The sequence below is a fragment of the Anas acuta genome, chromosome 7 (assembly GCF_963932015.1).
Source record: "Anas acuta chromosome 7, bAnaAcu1.1, whole genome shotgun sequence".
Lineage (NCBI taxonomy): Eukaryota > Metazoa > Chordata > Aves > Anseriformes > Anatidae > Anas > Anas acuta.
This window is the reverse complement of record NC_088985.1, coordinates 18,825,216-18,832,903: the sequence shown is the minus strand read 5'-3', so window position 1 is coordinate 18,832,903 and position 7,688 is coordinate 18,825,216.

Sequence of the window (7,688 nt, the reverse complement as noted above, 5' to 3'; positions counted from 1 at the left end):
TATGGGGAGGAACCAGATCTGCCGACTAAAGCATCTGGCTGGAGGCTCTTGCTTTCCTCTAGCCCACTCCTGAAGTGACAGTCTTCTGGGCTTCTTCAAGGGTCTTTTGATCCTCAGACTTTTTCATCTCCAGCTGGGCAGACTGGGGGAGGACAAAAGCTCTCCCTTGCTGGGTGCACATACAGGCTGTGCCTCAGCTGCCCTCTTACATCTGACCATACCACAGGAATTGGGTCTGGCTGCAATTAAGCTAGCAACAGGAAAGAAACGAGGGAGGGGAGAATTTTTCTGCTGTGTCATTTTACTGACTCAGTTGATCTGAACCATAACACTGCTGAGGCAGACTTCTGTCTACACAGGAGCAGAAACCGGTGGCCAGAGCGGTGGCTTGAGACAAATACACATAGCAAGCCAGGAGATCCTCACATTAAACACTGTATTTTTCTCTCACCAAACCACTTGTAGGTTGGTGCTTTCTGCTTTCTGATGCTCATCCACAGAGAGGGGCATTTGCCTTGCAAATTCTCAGTCTTTGCTTCTGATTAAAGGATGTGGTCTTCAAAGAAAGACAACAAAGGTATTATTAGCCCAGCATAAATCTCTAGCAAGCACCAAGCCACAAAGCCTTGTCACTTTTACTGAGAGTTTTTAAATTCAGCTACAAGCTTGGCCTTGATACACTATGGCAGCAAGGCAAGACAAGCCTGGGCCATGTGTTAAATCCCATGCAGGTTTTAGCACATGTTTTGGGTCTTCATTCTTGCTTCTTAGATGATGCTGCCTTGAGTTTCTGACCTGTTTGTTACTACAAGGTTGCAGAGCAGGAGAGACCCTGATCCTGAGCATGGGGAAGGGAACCTGGCAGGAAGTCAGGCTTAGAGGAGTCTTGCTGAAAAGAATTATTCTCGTTTGAGGCTAACTTAAACATTGTTCCTTTCTTAGGGGATCTGGTCACACTAGACATGTCCTGCATGTGCCCCAGCACACAGAGTAGAGATGTTGCTGAGTACTATGTGTTCATCTCTCTGTTGAAGGTCCTGGCCTCTTCTTCCCTCCTTCCTGCAGCTTGAGGCACAGGTTTGCAAAAACATCTGATTGAAGAGGGTGGTGGGGGTTCCCTCTAGTCCAGCTTTACACTTGGGCCTGGGCTTGCCACCACTTAACTCAGAAATGGCTTTGTCTAGCAGAATTGCCAGACAGACATTTTTCAGGTCTGTTTCTTCATTGCTTTCCTTGGGCTGCTGCCTTCATTGTCCTGAGGATCCAGGTTGTTTTAATCCCACCTAATGCTGAATTTCATAAAGCTCGTAAAACATTTCAGGGACTCAAGCCAGCAAGAGAGTGGATGAAAAACATGTGCGGGAGGAATTGCATGCTGATGAGTACAATTTGCTTCTCTATTGAATGCAGCAAGAAGCAGATCCCAAATGCTCACAGTGCAAAAGCAGCTCTGAGAACAGTGGAGAAGACAGCAGTATCAGACATGGTGCATGAGTGAGGAGCTCTTCTTTTCCAAAAGTTTCAGATAAAACTAATCCATTCTAAAAGATACACTCTGACTGTACGTATGTGCTGAATTGGCTGCATTTTCAAATTCACTACCCCAGGCACAGGAAGACATCTCATCTTGCCTTTTCCACAGTGTGTACTCATCATGACAAAGCCAGTGCTAGCTTACTTGGTCAAAGTGCTGCTTGCCAGTGTGGAAGTTGGCTTTTGCAAGACTTGAAGATTATGTAGAAGAAATACGATTTTGTCAAGTTTTGTTAATCATTTAGTCCATTATCTGAATACCTAGTAGCGCTACAGTGGTAATAGGTTAAAGATAAGAAAGGATTCAAACAAATCTAAGAGTAAAGAAGATCAATCTTTAACTAGTGTGCTACATTCAGATACCACTGGCTTGACTGACGAAAATCAAGAACAGCTAAACAATAGGACCAATAGAACTACACATAGACATTATCTGGATAAAGCAGGTAGACAAGGATTAAATATCTGTAGTCTAAAGTATATAGAGGATATAAACCACCATTCCACTTCTTTGGTAGATAAAACACTAATATCATAAATATTTGCAGATATTTACAGCACCAACTTGCTGCTGTTAGTGAGGTTACAGAGGACCTTAGGTTAGCATAAGATGTACAATGCAAATACAGAGAGATGCTCCTTTCCTCCTCCTCCTTCCTCCCCCCCCCCCCCATCTAGAAAAATGAGATATGATGAGAAATGAAAGGGAGATAAAATAGGTAGAAGGAGCAGAAAATATAAAGTTTAATTAGAAAGCTTGACATAGCAATCTAGACCAGGAATACTTCTTAGTCATGCAGAATAGCAGCTATGAGGTGGGTAAATTTTGAGAGCCTGCTAAGATAGGAAGCCCCCAGGTCCTCTCTAAAAAAGCAGGTATGAAGAGACACCAGCCATGACTGCTGCATGCTCTTAAATCTTTAGGATGAGGCCTGGGACGGCAGACTGCCAGGAGGCGAAGCAGACCTGAGGTAAGCAGAGGCAGGCACACAAATTCTCCTACATTCGCCAAGAGCTCCTGGGGCAGGATTCCCTCAAATGCAGTTCATGTTGCCATTTGCAAGTCAGGCATGGCCACCCTGCAGTTCTGCTTCCCATTTGAGTGCTTCAGTGCCCACAGCAGTTTACAGGCTTACAGTGTGTTTTATCTGTCCAAAGTTAGCTCTCCAGAGGTCTGCTCTGTCCCTAGGCGTGAATGTTGACATACACAAGGTTACGTAGGCATTTCATGTCCTTCCTCAGGAGCAAAGTCCAGGCCACCCTACCAGCCATTCCTAAAAGCAGTTTAAATTTTATACATTCCCATGTCCTGATTCATTAGCATTTGCTGCTGCAGCCCTGGACAGATTTGATTTTTTTTTTCAATAGGTGCTATACACCCAGAGTCACGGTGTCTCTCCCCGAAGGAACGCTGCACACAGCAGAACGTGAGACAGCATGACAATAAACAGCCTGTATGCAGGAGGAGGAGAGAGAAACAAAAACAGCTCTGGTTTGTTTATAGCTTCTCCCTTCTTTTGCACTTTCCTAGTTGCCTGACAGTGCTCTGTGACCCTGACAGAGTACTGCACCACATCCTTTCAACTCAGGACAGAGCCTTGAATTAATTAGATGACAGAAAAAGACAGAGTGCAAAGACTCAGAAATCACAATTGTCCTCTGCTCTGGTGCAGACTGCAGAAGAACAACATGAAAACCAAGGCAGAAAGACAAGAAATCACTAAGTAGCACACGTTGTCAAAGAGAATCCAAAGCAACGGACCAGGTTACATGTTTGACTTCAAGAGGAAGGTAGGGACATGGATGAAGGGGAGAACAAAAAGAAAAAAGCACTTGGTTGCACAGCTCACCCAGATATGCCACAGGAAAGAGCTCCACACTCCTGCATTACTTATCCCAGACCTCTTTATGCTTACCTTCTGGCTGATCCAACTGGTTACACCCTACTACGTCCTAGGTGCATCTCAATACTTAACAATTTCATTCAGTAAAGACACTGTCTGGTATTTGTCTTAGCCACTGAAACTTTTATTTATTTATCTATTTATTTATTTATTTATTTATTTATTTATTTATTTATTTATTTTTGGCAGTGTCATTCTGCTCCTCTCCAGACCTAATTTTCTCTCCTACTTTGGAAACCTTTATGCAGCTGGGGATGACTAATGCATGCAAAAGGAGCAGAGGGAGCCCAGAGCTACCCAGGGACCACTGAATGGCAACTGGATGTCCTAGGGTAGGAAACTGTAATTCAAGAGAGGCAGGGAGAATAAAGAAACATATCAGGAAGTCTAAGATAGATATGAATGGAGAGTAAATGAGAGTCTGAGTGTGGAACACCAGGAGGGGTCACAGGTGTTGATGGCACTGAGCTTAGCAACTCATCAGGACATCAACACACCTAGGTGTAGCTTCTCTGGGCACTCAGACTGGGAGAGAAACAAGACAATATCTTAATGACTCACATGAATGACTCATGACAAGATAAGAAACTGAACACTATCATATCTCTTATGGGCATAGTTATGAAAATGCACCTGCAAGACCAACCATTTTCACTCATCTAAGAGGAAACCAGGAGACATGAGAACAACTGTCATTCCTTGTTCTCTGTCATCAACAAGGACACCCATGACCACATCACCTGAACACAAGTCTCAGTGCTCGAATTCTGAACAGCCAACAGTCCATTTGGACAAACATGACAAGGCTAGCAAAGCAGAGCTGGAAAGGCTTTCATCAAAGGCTCTGCATAGCTTTAATACGCTCTGTCATTTCAGCTGGTCCACTGCCTTTGTCGCCATATGGCAGTGGTGAAGAATGCAGGCCTGTGGCAGGGCTTCTTCTGGGGCTGTACAGGACAAAACCTGCTGTGGCAGGACGGGTTGATTCCTGAAAAGATTCTGAAAGACTGCCATCTCCCATTTATGTAACTGCTGTCTATCCCTTACGAAACTAAGGAAAAGCTCTGCCCTTTTGTTTGTCCTAGAAATCTTTGTGCACAGTTCCAAATCTTGTTTTGTTCAGCTAACTCCGGACGTGTCTGAACAACCTTTTGCCACGTTCGAGCAACATGTGTGCGCGTGCATATGCAGTTTCTCTATCTCTAAGAAAGCCATTTGCTTTTATTTCTGGTGCCTTTCACAGAAGGGGACCCTGAAAGTAATCACAGCCAACAGAAATGATTGCTTGGGATGGCTTCTCAGCCCTTTCTCAGGCAGCACAAGCCTGGTTATCTTCAGGCTCCTCAGCCTTACCTGTTGCTCTGACGGGCTGTTCCTCAGGCTGCTGTGCCCTCTGGCCCCTGGAGGCGAGCATGGCAGCTGAGAAATGGCTGGTGTCCTCAGGGATGGCAGTGGTCAGGATACATGACCAGGCAGAGCTGGTCTGGGACACGCTGTGCTGTAGGGCCCTGTCACAACGCCAGGTGTGCAGGCTCTATTGGTGACGTGCCGTGGCATGCCCCGGTGAAGCCCGGCTTTGAAGCGTGACCTGAGGCCAGAGACCTGCCACCAAACACTACATTTTGTTTTACCAGCTTGACTTTGGTGTTCCTCTTTCAGAGGCGGGGTGCAGCCCCAGCTCACCGCACCCAGGGGCCGGCACCCTTCAGCTACCTGCTTCAGATCACAGTACCTGTGTGGCTGGCTGTCAGCTATGCCTGGCATTTCCCACCTCTGAACCCGGGCTACCAGTGAAGCTTCCTAGTTGGTTTCTCAAGCAGTGTCCTTGTTCAAGAGTCCAGGAGGAAGGCTGGGCCTCACACACACTGAAATTCCTCCTCCTTCTACTGCTCTGCCAGTACCTGGCTCCTTGCATTCAGGTTTGGAGGCCCTAACTGGCATTTTATCTGGGTTTGTGATCAGCTGGCTCATCGCATGATGATAGCTTCTCGCCTCCCTTTTCCCAGGTCTCTAATAAACTCTGTGGCTTTATACTGTTAGTTGTCCCCTAGCGTTACTCTCCAAGCAGCTTCTGCTATGAAGTGTTCATGGGAATTGTGAGGGAAGACCTGGTATCATAAAGTGTGTTTTGGGAACCCTGGGCTCTGCTTCTGTCTTTTTGCCACTGAGAAAGTCATTTTTTCTGTGCCTCAGTTTGCCTCAGTAAGGTAAACATGACACTTGCAGCAGAGGTCTTTTGAAAACAGCGGAGGACAGTTTGCAGGTGTGTCTGTTAACGGTGCTGAGTGATATCTGCTGGAACACCAAATACTTTTCTTATGGTATCTCCAGAAGCTCAGCTGTATTTGTCAGGGTATGGGGAGTCATGTGTTCCTTTTAAATGTGCCAAGTTGGACTTGCTCATTGGTGAGGCAAATACATGTATGTCACATTCCTCAGAGACACAGCAAAGAGACACTGCAGGAGCTTCCCTCATTCGTGGCCATTGCTGGCTAGGGCTGCCTCTCGCCAGCAGCCCGAGTCCATTTTCAGACACCACTGCTCTGCCTCCCCCTGTGCAAGGCAAGAAGTATCCCCATGCCTCGCTCATGCTTTGACACTGTGGTTGTGACACTGCTTTCTCCTCCTGGCTGGCTCTGTGAGCTCTTTAACCACCCTAATGCACAGCAGTTCTCTGTGAGACAGGAGCTCCCCAGCTGGATGCTGCAGTTTGTATGGGGCACCTTCCAAATTGGAACAAAACACATCCGTGCTCCCACTATCGAGGAAAAAAACACTTTACTTTCCTCACGAGACATGTGTCATCTAAATAATACCAGCTGCTGCTGGAGGCCTGACAACATGCATCTGAAAACAGCAACTACATGAACTTACCATTCAGTGTATTTATATTGTTTCTCAACCAGCTTGAACACACAATTGAGTATTACACGAGTGATTGCTGGGGGCAAGTAATTGCCTTGCTCTGCTCTAGGACACATTGTTTACATGACAGCATGTCAAGGAACAGACCAGACACAATTGCATGGAGATGTACATGTAAGAGAAGTCAATACAGGCACAGGAATCTAATAGTAACAGAGCTGGTTTTACACCCAGTGACACTTACACAACCAAAATCACAGCACATGGTGAGCAGAGTGGCCTTTCTGACTAAAAGCAGGGAGAAAGGAGCTCATTGACCAGATTCTGGCTGAGACCCAGGAGACCCTGGGTTCTCATCTGATCCCTGCCAGACCTGGGTCAAAGTTTCTCAGCAGAGGAGTATGGAGACTCCACACTCACTTTGCAGGGAAAGCTGCCTTCCCAGGTCCTGGGCATGAACAAACCCAACAGTGAAACACGACCATTTTGCTCCTCCAGCAGCCTACTGCCCTACATAGCAGCCTATGTTACACATGACTTGGTTGCCTGTGGACGATTGTCCCTGCCCTGTTGCCCCACCATCACCTTTTTGCCTCACCTACCTTCCCTGACATTTACAGGGGTCTCTGAAAGAGAGGAGAGGTTGGCTCCTGGTGTGCAGTGACAGCAGGGCTCTCGTGCTGCCCTGCAGTGGCTGCAGCATCCCTGCCCCTATGGGTGAACTGTAGGAGGGAAACAGGAACACCGGGTGGTGCCAATAAACAAGAAGGTCTTGTGCCAGCTTCTCTGCTGGGCAGAAACACTCTCCCTGTGAGAAATCTGAGACTTAATTAGAGCAAGGCCTCACCTTCTTGTTTCTGGTGGGACCTGGATGCAGGATCTTGTTGTCCTCATGGTAATTGCTATGCTGAGGAGCAGAACCTCATCCAACAACATATCTTCCACTGACTCTGCCAGCACAGCATCAACCACCCGAAGCAGACATTTGCTGCTTGGATGTCTTCCATGGTGCCAAGCTTAGTTCTTCACAAATTCCAAATTATTTGATATCTGCGCAGTAATGCAGACCCAGGCCCTCTCCTGCTATTCTGTGTTTCTGGAGGAGGTAGGCACCCCTCTGGAGATTTCAAAGAACATCTTGGTGGTGGTTTTTTTGCTTGTTTGTTTTTGTTTCAGTTAGGTCTCAGTAATCATTGTCTGCTATTGAGGCAGGATCTCAGACAAGGTCCAGCAAATAATTTTAAGGAAGAACTTTCCTCTCTGCTTCTTGAGATGCTGAGCACCCAGTTCATTAACCACAAATTTTCCACCTGCAGTCACAAACATTCTAATTAGAAGCACATAGTTCTTCTGATGGATTATAATTTTGCAAATAGATTTTCTGTT